This window comes from Drosophila ananassae, chromosome 3L, assembly GCF_017639315.1.
Source record: "Drosophila ananassae strain 14024-0371.13 chromosome 3L, ASM1763931v2, whole genome shotgun sequence".
In the NCBI taxonomy this organism is placed as follows: domain Eukaryota; kingdom Metazoa; phylum Arthropoda; class Insecta; order Diptera; family Drosophilidae; genus Drosophila; species Drosophila ananassae.
In genome coordinates, this window is record NC_057929.1 from 23,995,257 (window position 1) to 24,008,356 (window position 13,100).

The 13,100-nt window shown below is 46.7% G+C and overlaps 1 protein-coding gene across 1 annotated transcript in view; it reads left to right on the forward strand.

The window, feature by feature from the left end:
* LOC26514477 (protein CEPU-1) overlaps positions 1–13,100 on the forward strand; it is a 148,115-nt gene that overhangs the window by 86,945 nt on the left and 48,070 nt on the right. The gene's annotated exons all lie outside the window — the stretch shown is intronic.

Below are 13,100 nucleotides of genomic sequence, written 5' to 3' on the forward strand. Positions count from 1 at the left end.
AGCCGTCCTGCATTTACGCAGCCCCAGAATATTGAAATGTTGTTGGGCGCCGAAATCATCTCCCAGCTTATGAGGCCACAACAGGCATATTTTAGAGAAGGAAAGCCACTACTAAAAAATACCGCTCTTGGATGGATTGTGATGGGGCCAGTGCGACCGGAATCAGCTCCTGATATCAAAGCAGAACAAGTCATCTGTAACACGGCGGCTTGGACACCGGAAGCTAACAAGCCACGAAAGGGTATCGGTGAAATCGTATCGGAACAAGGTTTGATTGCATGCATCGGCAAGGAGCAAATAGTAAAATCTGGAAGATTCCAGAGTTCCCCGATCATGACGGATCAACAAGGAGAGCCGCAGACGGACTTTGAACCTCAAGCCCAAGTTTGTCAACTCACAACTGAAGAGCACAGAGTGCAATGGCCAGTAAACAAGAGAATTCAGGGAGTTGAAGTCACCTCCAATTCTAAAGGATGAAGGGAGGAAACACATCACCCGGCATGGGTAACAGGCATCTCCAAAAGGGAGCAAGAAGCAAGGGCAAGAATGGACCAAGAGTCCTGTATGCGCACTGACCAACCAGAAAAGACTGGAATGCCCAAGAAGAATGGAAAATATCATTGGTATCATATGAATGTTGGAGATCTCACCCACATGATTCAAATTTTGATTGGTATTAACATTAGATTTTTAGTAATTAGTTTTAAGATCCACAATATTTTCTAGTGCAAGGTTACTCAACTGTTCGCCCGTAGAGCGTTTTGCGGGCACTACGTGGAATTTGAACTCCTGGGCGTAAGGGTAGGTCCCGGAGTCGTTTCACGGGAGCAACACTCGAAGTAGATTAGATAAACAAAGTTCTACTTGTGGTCCGTTCATACAGGAGGTATCACGCTGATGAAATATGGAGCCTGGTTCTCCACTAGGTACTCCTTGGGAGTGCACATTTACACTTCCGAATCGCGATGCTTGGATATATATCGCGAAATGGTGGTACGTTCCCACGGCATACAATCCAGCCGACTGAACTTTAAGATTGGCCTATCACCATTGTAACCGACAAAATAAGGGTGGAGCTCTGCGCCAGAACGTCATTGACTACGGATCCTCCGAAAGACATCGCATCATTTTCCAAGTATGCCAAGTCGTTTCCCAACTCGCAGAGAATCTTTGCCTACGTTTTTTTGAAAATTTTGTCGCCTCATCCGTCGCGAGACCATTTATATCGAAGATCTCCAAGGAAGCATCAACTCCATAGCACTGAGTTTAAGGAAGTCCTAAGCTTTTTCCACCCTGCTTGCCTCAATTGCCGCTTTGTAGGTGATTTTAGCTTGCTTTTGCGTCGTTGGACGACTGGGGAACTCAGCATTGGATTTTGATGGACAATATCCGATTATTTTGCCTAATGGCTATCCCAATACTTCGGCGATAGTGACGTAGTTTCATAAGATGAACCGGCTTTCTTGTCCTCTGGCGCTAATAGTGAAAATTCGTTCCCAATACTGGTCTATTGGGGGGAGGAAACCGAGACTTCAACCGGCTATTGGAGCTTGTCATAGCTGATCTTCCGACCGAGAGAGTCGAAGGTTTCCAATGCCTCCTAACAGGAGTGGATTTTTTCAGTGACCTTTTTTTCTACAAAGCGGAATTCTTGAATGAGTTGTGGATGAGTTCTGGAAAATTAACAACTTTAATAAATATCGTATCAATGAAGTAATTTTTAAAATATATAAGTACTAGTTTAGTACTATTTATTTTTTACTTATGATGTGGTAACTTCTCACAGAAATGCGGGAAGGGTATCGATATGATGACCAAGTAAACTCGATAAAGCATGGACATTGAAATTAAATAGCTTTAAAGATGTCTAGTGGAAGTGGCGATACATTTGAGACAAAGACATTATCTGAAGAAACCGCTATCAAGTTTGTTTATTTTTATACCCTTGCAGAGGGTATTATAACTTTGGTCAAAAGTGTGCAACGCAGTGAAGGAGACATCTCCGACCCTATAAGTATATATATTCTTGATCAGGATCACCTGTTGATGATGCCACGCAGTCTAAGTGGAAGGAAATGCAAGTTGACTCGGATTCCTTGGATTACATTCCAACGTGGGAGTCTATCGCCAATTTCCTTGAGCACAGATGCCAGAGTTTGGAGAGGATGGATTTGCCGACGACATTACATGCTTCAAACTTTGCGGTAAGACGACGTAGACCTTTTCATCCAGGTAATTATGCATTTGTGATTACAAACTCTTTCGCATGTATGATCTGTGATGGCCCTTCTCACGTAATAAACTCCTGCCCAAGTTTTTTAAGGCGATTGGATTTATGCCGTAAGTGCCTTGGATTTGGGCACTTATCTCGGCATTGCAATGCATCAAGCTGCCGTGCGTGTGGACGCAGGCATCATAGTCTCTTGCATTTTGAAAGTAATTCGCAAGCTCAAGGCCAACACCCCTCTCCCGAGGCTTCCGCATCTAGCTCGGTCGGCGTCCGCCGCCGTCAATTCTCTCGTCGCATAGGATCGTTTTGGTGATGTAGTGCTGTTAGCCACTGCCAATATTCTGGTTAGAAACAGCTCCGGAGTTCGACTGCCCTGCCGAGCGCTGCTCGATTCTGGCTCGCACGGACCAGCTGCAGCTGCGGAAGATAAGGTCTCCGGTGACTGTATCCGGTATAGGAAGCGCAGGGTTCTCTACAGATGGGTTGTCTGTGCAAGTCCGCTTGCAATCCCAACTGCCATCGTAGCCTCCAACATCACAGACCTTCAACCCAATTTTGCATTGGACGTCAGTTCTTTGGAAATTCCCGCCAATGTAAAGCTAGCGGATCTTCATTTTCACCAGCCTCAGCCAGTTGATTTACTAATTGGAGCTAGATTATTTTACGAGCTGCTTTGTGTGGGGCAAATTCATCTGTCTCCTTGTTTGCTCTCCATCCAAAAAACTCGGCTCGATTGGATTGTTTGTGGAGGCGGAGGCCCTGACGATGGTAAGGTCCTCATGGCAGCTGAGCAGTCAGAGTGGCTCGTCCAGCCTCAGACGGAGCCGGTGAAGGTGGAATCTCATCGCAGTTTTGTTTCCAAGCCAAAGAAGGAGCGCCTCCGCAAAGTGCTCAGCGAGAGGAAGAAGTATTACAGACACCGTCGTCACTGCTCGAGCATGAAGGTTAGTGTGATAGGTCATATATTACCCAGTGTGGATGTGAATCCGCTCTTGGACTTTGGCAGCGAAATGGCTACCGAGATGCCATCGCCCAGCTGCAGTGACAGCGAGAATGAAGACGACGATGACGGAGTGTGCCAGGTACGCTGCTGAGGACGGCGTCCGAAGCTACAAGGCGGGCAGTCAAAAAATAGTGCCTGCTGCCGTTTCATGATGCTGTTAAAAGCTCTTCTTCCAACAGGGGTAGAATGTCAGGTTAAGCAATAATTTATTGAATTTGTTTATCTTTTCTTTATCTCTGTCTCTATTCACGTCGCCCGCTCTCGTTCATTCGATCGGCCACCTGCATCTGTCATGATGCGCTATTGTGGTCTCGCACTCTCGCGGTATCTCTCGGTCGCTCCGCGGCATCAAGCGTTGAACCGCGCTCTCGCGTCTTTTATTCTAATTCGGTCGTCAACCCTACGCAGTCACACCCCTTGGGTCTGAGAATTATAAGATGATATAATCTCAAAATTGAAAAAGAAACACATTTTTACGCGATGACTGTGCAGTACAGCATTATTATTATTATTATCGCAGATTGCGGATTATTATCGCAGTGTAAAATAAAACTTACAAAAAAACAGGATATTATTCTGAGTCATATCCCCCCCCCATATCAAAAAGCTATCTACGCCACTGCTCCCTAATGACACTTTTGACTTCGTTTGTTCGGAAGGTGTTCTTGGTAAAGGTGTAATTATATCACTGCAGAGGGTATTATAATTTTGGTCAAAAGTGTGCAACGCAGTGAAGGAGACATCTCCGACCCTATAAAGTATATATATTCTTGATCAGGATCACCTCCTGATATAAGTCGGAACGGCCGGGATCAGTCGACTATATTCTATAGCTGCCATATAACTGATTGATCGGCAATGCCATAACACTCAGCAAAATGTGGGGTAGCAATGGCAACACCAGCGTTGGTAACCAAGCCTCGTCCTGGTGGGGAATTGTTACGGCTGGACAGCTGCCCGCAATAATGTAACAAAGCATGATGTCGGCGATTGCACGTTGGGCAACGGGAAGCTGAACATCCGCGTGCAAAATGACCATCCTCCAAACATACAAAACAGCGGGTCAGCCGATGCACTTCATCGTACCGTCGACTAATTGGCAAGGCAATGAAGCTTGGACATGTGGGAAGCGCGTGCGCCAAAACACCACACAGGGCGCATAGAGCTAGACGGGCGTTAATAATCATGCACGAAGATCGGTTATTCAAAGATCTACCTCGGCCCACTTTGTTAGCTGGTGGATACGCAGCCAAAGAAAAGTCGACGCATTCAAGAGTCCCGCACCTTTGCTCCAAGAATCGTGCCATGGACTCCACCAAACCATTAAAGACGGAAGGCTGTCGTTGTTTCCGGCGAAAGTGTCTTCTCACTTGGCTTTTGTGGCAGGATCCAACTTCTGAAGGAAAATCTGTATGAGCAAGCTTCCTTGGATCTCGGCAGCTGATCTGGAACTCATGAGAGCCCGCATATGCCCATTGAACAGATAGCTCCCGAAAAAAAGCGACAGACCCTGGCTCGACCACACGAGGCTGCAGTATCTCGTTGATGTGAGACTGGAAAATTAAACGCCGATTACTAAAACGGTTGCGCAATAGGTCAAGGGCCACATCGTAGTTAGCGTCAGAAATTTCCAGCGCTCTCACCGTCTCCAAGGCTGACTCCCGCAAGAATGAAATGAGCCATCGGAGCTATTTCATTTTTGTTAGGTGAGGATGGCTACCAATCGTGGTCTTAAAAAGAGCGTAGAAATCTGCCCAGTCGGCAACGGTGGCAAGAGCGGGCTGGCTTGTATGGCATGGGTGAGACACCGGCACCGTCGAGAAGTGTGGAGTGGGCAGCGATTCTCAGGGAGCGCTTGGCAACCTCCATCTGAATGTCCACCTGCACATCAGTCCACCTGCCAGGAAATTTTATTTTTTTGTTTTTAGTATCACGCAGTTTTTTTAGTTTCTGGGGCAATTAAACTGATTGAACTTCGGGCGCGATCACGTCGGGGTGACCAAAATGTAGCGCTATCAGCTTTTTGATAGCGGCCGAATAAAAAAAATTGCAATTTCGGTTTATTATTTATTGACAGCTAATTCCGCGCAATACAACAAAAAAGCGGCCGTCAATAATAACTCCAAGATATGCAAGAAGAAGAACAGCTTTGGCGCAGGAGCTCTTCCAAAGCTCAAATGGCAACAAAGTGCGAATCTGGGAGACAAAAGAGAAGATTAAATGCCGCTGCAGCTGAACAAATTATCAATATTCTAATTGGCTTATCTGGTGGCTGCTTAGCCCAACACACTAACTCCCTCTTAAAAAATTCCTTTATATGTAGCTTTTTCACTATTTACAGCTTCGAGTATCCATAATTTCGTCCATAATTTCTTTTCTTTTTGTTTCCGCAATTTTTGTATGGCTCTTGAAATGGCCTTAGCATCTGGTAGCAAAGTGTCTCCATAATTGATATTTGTCTATGGTTGGCAGTCTTCTGTGACGAAAATGCCTTTTCACTGACATTTACATCAACAAATTAAGGTTGGCGACAGTTGGAAAACTGTTCCATTTGAACGGCAAAACAATTGAAGATGCGCCTTCAACAGTAACAACTCGCTACTAACAAATGATGGCTTTCGAAAATAAGCTATTGTTAGTCATAAACCCACAGAAGATCCTATTCAGCGTACAGACCATCTGCCAGAAGTCGAGACCAGCTCTAGGGAATATGCAATGTACTATCCAAGGCTGTCGCCAGACACTTCAGCTCTCTGGCATTAAAATTAAGAATTGGGGCTGTCTGCTAATGTGTATGGTTTTGTCCAAGCTTTCCATATCAACAAGCCCGACATTCCGAGATACCCTTGGGCAGAGGTTTCCCTTGAGGCGATAGACGATGTGCGCTCTTCCGGTTGGAGTCAGCCACAATCCAGAGCGATAGTCTCCAATGGGACTATACGACGAATTAATACGTTCGAAATAAGCATCATTCCAAAGCTAAAAAGCAGACTCAGTCGACGTTGAGAAACGTCGATAAATATAAGCTGAGCGAATGTCTGATGTTGTTCTGTTTACTTGCGTCATAGTTACAAGATTCCTTTTGAAGACAAGTTGAAGACAAATGCTAATTGGCCTGCATAATGAAGGAATTGTGTGGTCTTTTCCGGATTTCGGTATCCAATATAAATATATCCAGTATAAATACAGACGACGTTAATAGCATAGTTTGGAAGTTTAATTAACGTTGTCGGGTCAAGCAGCCGCCGGAAAGTTTGGTCAGTACTAATTTATTGAATTTTTTTATCTTTTATTTATCTTTGTCTCTATTCGCGTCGCCCGCTCTCGTTCATTCGGTATTTCTTGGTCGCTTCGCAGCATCAAGCGTTGAGCCTTTATTCTAATTTCGCTCGGCGATCATAGTGATTTTGTGCAGGGCTGTTTCTGTTGATCGGCCCCTTTTGTAAGCATGCTGAGACCATGAGATGTCCCTTGGGTTAATGGTTAGTTGGAGATGGAGACTCAAGAGTCTTTCCATATTCTTAAGGAGGAAGGATAAAAGACTTATAGGTCTGAAGTCCTTATGGGTGCAGTGGGATGGTTTGCCCGCCTTGGGTATGAATACAACCTTCGTGCACAGCCACGCCTTTTGTACCATACCAGTAGTGAAGACTATACTGAAGATTTTCTTGATCCATTTCCTTAGGTTAATACCGGCCCTGGATAACTGAGCCGGTATAATACCGTCTGGGCCCGGAGATTTCAAGGGTTTAAAGCTTTCTATTGCCCACTTAATATTTCTGTCACTAAGTAGGTAGTTGAGTAAACCCTGATGGCCCTGGCTACGCATCACCTGGGTTGTTTCTTCCGATGAGCAACCCGGGAAGTGTGCGTTGACAAGGGTCTCCAGGGATTCCTGGCTTGAGGTTGTCCACCGCCCATCCGTGTTCTTAATATAACCTACGATGGTTGCTGTAGTAGAGAGAATCTTTCTTAGGCGGGCGGCCTCTGATGTCTCCTGGATATTGGTGCAGAAATTGGCCCAGGCAACGATCTTTGCCTTACGCAATTCTTTGTTATACCGCCTGAGTTCAGCTTTATAGGCCTCCCACGCGTCGTCTGTGTTGGTACGGTGCGCGTGGTTAAAGGCCCTACGTGCATTTTTCTTGAAGGGGGCTAGCGACGAGGTCCACCATGGAGGCTTCTTCGATCTGCTGCTACCTAATCTTTTTTTGGGGCAGGCCCTGTGGTATGCTTTTGCGCTCGTCGCAGTAAGCTTTCCTACCATGGCGTTGAGCCCCTCGTAAGTCTCGATAGTCTCTGAAGGTGGTTCACCTAGGGATCTATCCAGTATCTTTTTATAGAGCTCCCAGTTTGCCTTCCTAGGGTTTCGAACTGCTTGCTTGGTGACGTATTCAAAATTTACGGCTACCTCAATGTAGCGGTGGTCTGAAAAGGAGTGTTGTCTTGGACTCTCCAGCTGGTGATTGCATCAGCCAGGGAGTGCGAGAATAGTGTAATGTCAAGAACCTCTCTACTGTTCTTGACGACGAAGGTGGGTTCTGAACCTCTGTTACCCACTATAAGCTTAGAGCTGAGGATAAAATCGAAGATTGACTCACCCCTCTCATTTGTGTCCGTGCTTCCCCACTGAGCGTTGGCATCGCATCCTATTAGTAGGTCGATTTTCCTCTCGCTGTCTTCCACTAGCCGCCTGAGTAGCAAGTGCGGTGGGGGTCCTATTTGGTCATGACCCATATACGCCGAGCATATTCTTAGATGGCCACCTGGGCCTTCTATCGATGCGGCTACATGATCTTCATTGCTGAAATTTGGTAGCAAGAAAATGTTAAGGCTCTTTTTTGCGAGAATGCATGCTCGCTTTTTACCTGTTACATCGGCTGTGTACAGCCTGAAATCCGACGCCCCCAAACCGAGAATCCTGTCTCCATGGATCCAGGGTTCTTGGATGAGGGCCACGTCAGCTCCACTCTCTGCGAGATGGAGCAGGAGGGCATCGGATGCCACCTTACTGTGATGGAGTTTTAGCTGCAGGAATGTCAGAGACATCCTTTAGATTTTCCACCACAGTAACCTCAGCCTCGGTGCCGGAGCCTAGCAGTGAGTCCTCCTCCATGCCGACGCCCCCAAGAGCCCTTGCCAAGTCACTCTCCTCTGAGGTGTACCCTTCCAGAATGTCTTCCTCTACATCTGACATTCCTTCTGGGCGGACCTTTTCGGTCGGTTCCCCCAAGTCTAGCTCTTGTGCGTCTGTCTCCAAGTTGATGCCTCCTGGCTTATTCTTCGCATCCGACTTGTAGATCCTCACTGCTACGTGCTCGAACCCGTACTTAATACGGCTACCAAAACCCTCCAGGATCCTAGCAGTCTCCTCATTTAGAGTTAGGACAACCTGCCTTCTTAGTCCCACTGCTTCCTCCACCTTGGCGACTCTCCAGTCCGCCGTAGGGAGCGTGGGATTGCACATTTTGAGCACGGCCAGTATGGTAGCAGGGTCCGCCGGCTTCTCTGTCAGCCATACGCGGGCCCTCGGTTTGCTGGGGATCTTGTCCCAGTCCACCGCCTCCAGACTGGCTCCTGGGTAAACCTCTCCAAGCGACGCAATCATGCGCTTGTAGAGGCATACAGACGTCGCATCTTGGCACGCTATCACCTTGATGCTACCCTGGTACCACCCTGCGTCTTCGCAGTCCGGTGGAGGTCCTCCGCTCTTGAGCATCTCCTCCATGAAGCGCCCATGCAGCTCGTTCATCACCCTCCGCCAAAGCTCCTTGGGGATCAGGCCATCTTTGGAGCCGTTGTCAACGACCCCAATGATGGTGACGTTGTCCCTCAGTGGGGAGCTTCGCCATCCCAGCATCTCTTTGGCCTCTATCTGCATTGGAGATTGACGGATCCATGATCCTATTTCCGGACTTTCTTGGGGAGTTCCGTTCTCCACTATTTTTATTTATATTTTTGTTCAGATTCATACTTGGACCCACGAGTAGGAGGGAAGGGGTTCGTCCATCATGACATAGCCCGCTTATCATGATAAGCTTGATTGAAACTGAGGGGTCGGCCGGTCCCCCAGAGTCCGCATATAAACGTCCGTGCACCCCCCGGACATGCATCCCTCGGCATATGCTGTTCCACCTTGGATAGGGGTTATTTGAGGAAGGGAGTGTTCTTCCCCCCGCCCGACTACGATTCGCCAGCGTCCTCGGCAGAGACTTGACCTTGGAGAGTATAGTCGCACTACCAGCGGTGTACACAGTTACGGCACATGAAAACATGCGTTTCTCCCCCTGTAGTACCCGTTGGCTGACGACCCCATACATATATTACCCCGTTATAAAAAAGTTGCACAGTGGGTCGTGAAATGACAACAAATAAACGAACTAAAATAAAATTTTTGTTTCGAAAATGAATCCGTTTTTCGAGTGTGCCTCTCCTGGAAGGAAAGTGTTCCTGAGTCAAAGTGTAGTTGTCCTTTTTCAGGATTGCTGTCCTCCTTACAATCAGGGGAGACATTTCCGGAGGCGATGTCAAATGTGCGTCTCAGCGATTTGAAGGGCATCGTGGCGGATTTCAAGAACACAAACAAGGAGCTGTTCGAGCTGGATGTTTCAGAACTCAGGAGCGATCTGCGCGTCAACTTCAACGATGAGGCGAGGGAGGCACGATTCATCCTGGACCAGGAGATTATGCGGCGCTCCAGTTTTTTGCCGGCGAGTTCGACACTGATCAACGGTACTTCTTCACTGTTCTCGACCATGGTAGACATAAACACATTCATAAGTCGGGTCGAGAAGCTTTAACGGTTGCAGTCCTGCCTTCGTGAATCTGCCTTGGAGACTGTTCGATCGTTGGAGCTCACGGACAAATATTATGACGTCGCATTGAAGCTCCTAATCAAACGGTTTAGTAATAGCAGGCTTATTTTGCAAGAAGTAGAATCCCCATCGGCGACCAGACTTTGCGAGCTTTCGAACAAATTTAATTAGCATATGCGAGCCCTGGTAAGCGTAGGCACAACGAAGCAGATTGCTTGGTGCATCATAATTCAATTGCTGTTGCAGAAGGTTGATAATACATTCCAACGTGGGAGTCTATCGCCAATTTCCTTGAGCAGAGATGCCGGAGTTTGGAGAGGATGGATTTGCCGACGACATTACATGCTTCAAACTTTGCGGTAAGACGACGTAGACCCTTTCATCCAGGTAACTCTGCATTTGTGATTACAAACTCTTCCGCATGCATGATCTGTGATGGCCCTTCTCACGTAAGAAACTCCTGCCCAAGTTTTTAAAGGCGATTGGATTTATGCCGTAAGTGCCTTGGATCTAGGCATTGCCTTCTCTCGTCACTAAGGATCATTTTGGTGATGTAGTGCTGTTAGCCACTGCCGATATTCTGGTTAGAAACAGCTCCGGAGTTCTACTGACCTGCCGAGCGCTGCTCGACTCTGGCTGCAGCTGCGGAAGATAAGGTCTGTGCAAGTCAGCTTGCAAACCCAATGCTCTGACTACACGGCGCAATTAACTGCCATCGTAGCCTCCAACATCACAGACCTTCAGCCCAATTTTTCATTGGACGTCAGTTCTCTGGAAATTCCCGCCAATGTAAAGCTAGCGGATCCTCATTTTCACCAGCCTCAGCCAGTTTATTTGCTAATTGGGGCTAGATTATTTTACGAGCTGCTTTGTGTGGGGCAAATTCATCTGTCTCCTTGTTTGCTCTCCATCCAAAAAACTCGGCTCGATTGGATTGTTTGTGGAGGCGGAGGCCCTGACGATGGTAAGGTCCTCATGGCAGCTGAGCAGTCAATGTGGCTCGTCCAGCCTCAGACGGTGAAGCCGGTGAAGGTGGAATCTCATCGCAGTTTTGTTTCCAAGCCAAAGAAGGAGCGCCTCCGCAAAGTGCTCAGCGAGAGGAAGGAGTATTACAGACACCGTCGTCACTGCTCGAGCATGAAGGTTAGTGTGATAGGTCATATATTACCCAGTGTGGATGTGAATCCGCTCTTGGACTTTGGCAGCGAAATGGCTACCGAGATGCCATCGCCCAGCTGCAGTGACAACGATAATGAAGACGACGATGACTGAGTGTGTCAGGTACGCTGCTGAGGACAGCGTCCGGAGCTACAAGGCGGGCATTCAACAAATTGTGCCTGCTGCCCTTTCATGATGCTGTTAAAAGCTCTTCTTCCAACGTGGGGAGAATGTCAGGTCAAGCCGCCGCCGGCAATAATTTATTGAATTTGTTTATCTTTTCTTTATCGTTGTCTCTATTCGCGTCGCCTGCTCTCGTTCATTCGATCGGCCACCTGCATCTGTCGTCATGCGCTATCGTGGTCTCGCTCTCTCGCGGTATCTCTCGGTCGCTCCGCGGCATCAAGCGTTGAACCGCGCTCCCGCGTCTTTTATTCTAATTCGGTCGTCAACCCTACGCAGTCACAGACATATATCATATGTTCAATATATAAACCAAATCATTTAAATAAATTGTAATCATACATAGAAATCTAAAGGTCCTTGTTTTTTATTAAAGTCTAGATTTCGAACATTAAATAAAGCTCCCGAAAACGCTCGGTAACTGAAAAAACCTCATTGGAATCCATGAGTCCCTACCAAGAGCCTTTTTTTTAATTTAACTCCCTCATGACTCTTTTGACTTCGTTTGTGCGGAAGGTGTTCTTGGTAAAGGTGTAATTTTTGGATGAATTTACCGCATATGTGCATATCAGCATCCCGAAGTGCTTCGTATCGGAGTAGTCGTTTTTATCGGATCGATTTAATTTGGGTAATTTGGGTGAGCTTGATTGTAACGCAGATGTGTATTGTTTGTCTATTACTGAAGAGCCTGTTCGAGTGATCCAGTAAAATGGTTTTCCCATCCCAGACCGTAGAGCATTGGTAGTATTTAGAGGACCGAATGGTGATCTTGCAGATATGGCGAAGAAGACGACTGAGGTTGATTTTGATGCCGTCTATCCGATAAGTGTGTTTTGGTGGCGCATTTCTGTTGCTTATCGCATGCGATTCTTTAGCGTTTTATAACCATACTGCCCCTATAGTTCGCCGTATAGTTTCCTCCGCAGTTTTTCCATTTTTTTATATTGGTGCCTTCTTTGTTGGTAGAGCAGCGAGCAGTGATAGAGCAGACAGCCTGAAGTTTATAGTATGACCTAGTGTGTCCATGCTCTTGACAGTTAGTGAATTGTACTGGACCATTAGAGATTGCAGATCGGTATTGCTTGTAGTTTGGGTGCAGTTCGTTTATTTCAATGATCTGCTGTCTATCCCAATTTTATTTTAAATGTGGCTAACATTCTTTGCCGTGACTCGCTTTTCTTTGATGGCGTTTGTTGTTTCCGTGCCGGTAACGTCAGATTCGATTTACCATTACCACTTGGAGATCCTTGCTGCTTTTATCCCAAATTTAGATTGGAGGGGGCTTGCGCCCTTTTTTATGGTGTCTTGCGCAGGCTGATTTTCTTCAAGCTTCGCCAGGATTGAAAATCTGTTGTTACTGGATGTCCCTGGTTTTTCGTTGATCTTTTACATTGTTCGTTAGATTATTCTGTGGGCTAAGCTTACACTAGACCTAAATTCATTCCAGTCTGTGTGATCGGGGCCGCCCTGACCTTTTAGTTGTCAGTGGTCAATAGATGCTCTTTTGCGACGGTTTTTTTTTTACTCCGGTATCGCGGGATGAGAAGAAAGAGTAAAAGCATTTCATTTGGCGTCTTTGCGCCTTTCTTCGGCTACCCCAGATTTTTATTTTAATTAACTAAGATTTTTTGCACTTTATGGCAAGGCGATGTAAATATGTTGAATAAAATTGTTGAGTCATTAACTACGATGGCTGACGCCAACACGCGGT